Raw genomic sequence first — 5,537 nt, forward strand, 5'->3', positions numbered from 1 at the left:
CTCAATAAAAGCATATATAAGGAAATAAAGGTTCACAGAATCATTTGCAAATGAGCACCCCTTCTACACACCCAGATAACCAGTGTTGGCATAGATATGATGTCACTGGTGCCTAACACATAACTGGAAAAGATTTGAAATGGTACAGTTGTTTTAAAAGAGACTTTGGCAGTTTCTTCAAAAGTTAAACACACACGTGTGCTTTGATTCAGTAAATCTACTCTCAGGTTTCGAATTCAAGGATATGAAAGTGTATCACAGAAACTAATGCTTGAAATGTTCATAACTGCTTGATTAAAAGAAGCTTAAAAACAAAATTCCCTCAGGTGTGCATTGTTGATTAATGCTGCAATCTCCACACTGTAGGAAACAGTGCTTTCCCAGACTGTGACCTGCACCAAGACACTCTGTTATACAAGGAGCCCTTGACTGCATTTCGAGAATGGAGCATGACCTGTACCTGGGTAGACACATAACCCCAATGGTCATGCTGTCCTGTGGTTGGCCTTCAATACAATGGATAAAAAAGCTTGTTAATCCATAAAAATTCTCCTTAAGGCCAAGTTGGTCAGAAGTAGGAGTGTGAGTGTGTCTCCATGTCTAGGATTCAATGTCTAATTAGCACCCAGAAAAATTCTTTGTGGAGGAATTCAGGTTGAGTATAATTTTGTACCTTCAGACAATGACATTGTCTGACCAGACATTCATTAGCTAGATCAAAAAATGTACAGTGACACCCAATAGGTAAGAATGAAAGTCATGCATATTACTGTCATTCAGAATGTTGTGTCACAGGGCCCAGGAGATTGAAAAAAGTCAGGATGACCAATCCATACAAAGACAGGTTATCAGGGAGACAGGGTTTAGGAATCTCCCAGTATACATGTCTGAACCTTCTGACATCCTCATCCTATTTGTATGACACACCCTACAGTCAAACATCTTCATGGATGCGCTGTGATCATGCAAGGTTTGGTATCACAGAGCCAGCAGAACACTTGGGATTAAGAACAAACCTCAGCAGACACAAAGGAACCAGCCCAACTCTTCTGAACACACACACACACACACACACACACACACACACACACACACACACACACACACACACGGCTCTTTATCGTCTTACACCAAGGCTGCAGAGGCGAAGCACAGTCTCAAATCAGTTCATTTCCACACTCCACTCCTGCAGCAGGAATCTCAGTTTAAATTAGTGGATTTAAATCCAGAGTAAAGTCATTTTCACTACCAGACTACTCAAAAGCATGGGAAAGGGAATCTACGTAAGAGATTTTTTTCTAATTACCAACCAAAAAGTATCACCAAATCTTATTGGTGGAACCAATATCCCAAAGCTGGAAATTTGGCTTATATCAATGTTCATCCCTAACACACCAGCCTGGGTCTCTAGAGATCAAGTTTGTTGGGAGAGACCAGAGTTAGCAAATGGACCATCATCTTTTACTCCTCAGAGCTCCTGTGCTCAGTGTCCTATACCCAGGGTTTAGCTACCTATCAAGAAGCTACAGTGGTTGAGAGTCTTTCTTGGACTCACTTGAAAATACTGACTTGCCAGATACACTGCAGTAGAGCTCAGGTTGATTTTGTGCTTTCTAATTCTCCATGTGAAGAAATCTTCCCCTAGCCCACGATGGACTATGACCTGACACTCACAGGCAGGTCAGAGCCCTCATGGACAGGAGCTGGTGTGTAGATGTTGAGATACAGGCATGGAGATGGAAATGGGATCAGACCCTTCATCTTCAGACCCTCTGCATTCACCATATCAACATTTTTCAATACCTGGTGACAATGGTAGATGGTGACCTAAAGGATGTTCAGTGCACAAGCCAGACCCTTAGTCTGTATTTCCTTTCAGTCACCCTCACTGCCTGTTCCTCATGGTATCTTCTACCACATGATCCATGTCTGAAACAGATTCCTACCAAGATACAGGCCACAGGCACTGTGGAACTTTGAAGGACACATGCTTCCAGTGAGGTCTCCAGTTGTATGGGATTTGGATGGAACACTTCATGAGGTTGGGAATTTTTAGGTTGTCTGTGCACTTGATTGCCTGTGTGTAGTGTGAATTATCACTTCTCCCTGTAGTATTTAATGCTAATTTTGATTGTTGGCTTGTCCTAATATAGAATCATGAGAAGAGAGTCTCAGTGAGGGATTGTCTGGACCCTGAAGGTCTGAAGGGATTATCGTGATCACATTAATTGAGGCGGGAAGGTTTCCCCATGATTGGTGCCCTAGGAAGGGCCTTCTGAACTGTGTGAGCAGAGAGGGTGAGCTGAGCATTAGCAGGCACCCAAGCATTCTTTTTAATTATAGATGTGGTGTGACCAAATCTTTTAAGTTTCTGCCAGTGTGTGCTGCCTCCTATGAGGGAACTTTCTGAAACTGTGAATATAACAAATCATTTCTCCAAGAAGTTTCTTTTACCAATATATTTTATCACAGCAACATAAAGCTATATGCATAATATTGTGCTATTGAGACCCTCAGTGAAGAATTTCAATCGAGCACTTCCCGTCAGAGACTGAATACAAATGTTGTACCTAGTCCACTTAAGAATTTCACTACACTAACATTTTCTTCCTACTGGATCCCATGATGTTATTGCTGTCCCCTTTAAACAGGAATTAATTCTGAGAATACTACACCCCCTTTCCCTACTGTTGACATTACACCTGTTAGAGTTAGCTTTCAATTATTTAGGGTTGGGATTGGAAGGAGGTATTCAGACTTGGGCATCTCTTTCAGATACGTTAGGGTTTAGATGGGATAGCTATGCTTAGGACAGCCTATATGTAGATTATAATTTGTTTATCATTTACTATATGTATGTACTTTGTATATGTTTGAGACATTTTGTATATTGACACAATTTAGTTTTAAGTCTAAATCTTTTCTTTAGACTAAAAGGGGAATTGTAGGGAGATATCTGTGTCCACTGACCACGACCGTTTGGGTGTGTTCAGCAAAGTGGCAGGATATAAGATGAACTAAAAAAGCAAAAAATCAGTAGCCCTATTTATTATATACAGATGATAAAGTGGCTGAGAAAGAAATCAGAGAAACATCACTCTTTACAATATCCATAAACAGAGAAGTAGTTGCAGCGTGTGGGGATTGGAGTCGTTTGCCAGCAGTTGCGCAGCCCCCAGGCTTCCATGGCGGTCAGACTGCCATTCGAGAACAACTGTGAGGTCGGTTGTTTTGCCAAGCTCACCAACACCTACTGCCTGGTGGCTATCGGGGGATCAGAGAACTACAGTGTGTTCGAGGGCGAGCTCTCTGAACCATCCCCGTGGTGCATCCATCCATCGCCGGCTGCCGAATCATCGGGCGCATGTGTGTCGGGAACAGGCATGGGCTACTGGTACCCAACAACACCACAGACCAGGAACTGCAGCAAATCTGCAACAGTCTTTCAGATTCAGTGCAGATACGGCGGGTGGAAGAGCGGTAGCCCTTGGCAATGTTACCACCTGCAATGACTATGTGGCCTTGGTCCACCCAGACTTGGACAGGGAAACAGAAGAAATCGTGGCTGATGTGCTCAAGGTGGAGGTCTTCAGACAGACAGTTGCTGACCAGGTGTTAGTAGGGAGCTACTGTGTCTTCAGTAATCAAGGAGGTCTGGTGCACCCCAAGACTTCAACCGAAGACCAGGACGAGCTGACCTCCCTTCTTCAGGTTCCCCTTGTGGCAGGCACTGTGAACCGAGGGAGCGAGGTGATTGCTGCTAGGATGGTAGTGAACCATTGGTGTGCTTTCTGCGGTCTGGACACAACCAGCACGGAGCTGTCGGTGGTGGAGAACGTCTTCAAGCTGAACGAAGCCAAGCCTAGTGCTATTGCCACCAGCATGCGGGATTCCCTCATTGACAGCCTCACATGAGTCACCTTCCATGCTGCTGTGTGGCAGCACCTCATTTGGCTCAGAGCTCAGAGCACATCCTCACCTCTGGGTCACAGAGCTTACATGGCTGGGTGGGAGGTCCCATCTCTCACAACACTCCGGCACAGGGGGCTCAGGGGGCCCAGGGGGCCCACGGTGTCCAGGGGGTACAAAGCACAGTGGTCCTACAGATGGCTTGGCAAAGGGAATTCCCAGAAAAGTGTGCACATCAACTTCAGTGTTTTTCACATGGACAAGTTTTCCTCTAGCCTGGCCTTTGTGTGTTCCTGATGGGGGGCTGTGTCCTGGCCTGTGTGTGGAGAGATAACGTCAGGGTTACTTCTGTCCCACACTGTTGCTTCCCACCTCATTTTCACTGGGGAACATGCGGAAGGGCATCAGGGGTATCTGGATTCAGTTGTGGGATGTGGGAAGAGTTTCTTATTCCTCCCATGTGCAGGAACATTGCTCGTCCTCCTTTTGAGAGGTGCTTATACACATCTCTGCCTAACAAGCACACATCCTCAGAGACACTTTGCAGCATGATTTCATTATTTTTATTATTATCCAGAGATCTGTAGCAGCTGCACTCACACAGAGAGGAAGGAAATGTCCACTTTGTTCTCTTTTCCCTAATCTGCAGGGTACCTCAGACCTCCTTACACTGCAGTGACATATTGGGTATGGGGTGTCTTAGGCATCCATGACCCTCTGTGTGCTGCAGGGATCACTGTGAGGGCTTTAGTGGGGGCATTGTGAGACACACAATTCCTTCACTCTTGTCTACCATCTCCATGATCTCCTCTCTCCCTGGTACCTTCCCTTACTCAAAGTCAGCCTCTATTCTGAGAAACTGAGCCTAAGTTTCTCCAGGCCAAGCATTAGATGTGTATGAACATACCAAGTCCAGCTCTTCACAAACGCTGGCAATTATCAATTTAGTAAGGAAATAGATGAGATTTCCTCTATAGGGTTAATCTGCCCAGAGATTTTGGTAGTTAGTGTGCCCAGTGGCTGATGTGAGAGAGGTCTCATTTTAGTGGCATCTTTCCTTGACAGTGACCATGTAGTGGTGGTCACACCCTTCGAGTGTGGTTTTAAGTGCAGTAGTTACCCGTTATAACATAGAGGAGTGGCCGGCTCAGGCTCCCTTTAGTTGCTCAGAGCATCAGGATGGCAGAGCCTGCCTGCATATTCTGGAGCAGGAAGACAGTGGCAGTAACTATCTATGTAAGTGCTTCCATAGTAAATACCTATGTATCATTTATCTTGAGTCTAATTAAGTTATTTAAAACCCACCTTCATCTGGTAACTGACTTCTGATAGCCAGTGTGGATCAAATTCATTTGCTGACCCTGTATTTCTCTGTCTACAGAATTTTACATACATTTTTCTGTTTACCAATTACTCAGTTGATGATTGTTTCTTCCTTGGAGCTATGGGTTTTTCTGTGTTGTGCAAGCTGGTGTGGAACTCCTAGACTCATGCACCATTTCCATCTCAGTTTCTGAGTAGCTGGCTCCACAGCTATGTATCCCAAGACTTGCTGGCAGTCAGTGATCTATTTGGAACAGCAGCCTGAACTTGTGAAGACTGTGGGACTTTGGAGCTCACAATCCACA

At 44.8% G+C, this 5,537-nt stretch overlaps 1 pseudogene; it reads left to right on the plus strand.

Annotated features, from left to right (window-relative positions):
• The first annotated feature begins 3,185 nt into the window (after positions 1-3,185).
• Positions 3,186-3,915, plus strand: LOC121136306 (annotated as a pseudogene).
• The last annotated feature ends 1,622 nt before the right edge of the window (positions 3,916-5,537 follow it).

This window comes from Mesocricetus auratus, unplaced genomic scaffold (assembly GCF_017639785.1).
Source record: "Mesocricetus auratus isolate SY011 unplaced genomic scaffold, BCM_Maur_2.0 Super-Scaffold_100062, whole genome shotgun sequence".
NCBI classification, from domain to species: Eukaryota; Metazoa; Chordata; class Mammalia; order Rodentia; family Cricetidae; genus Mesocricetus; species Mesocricetus auratus.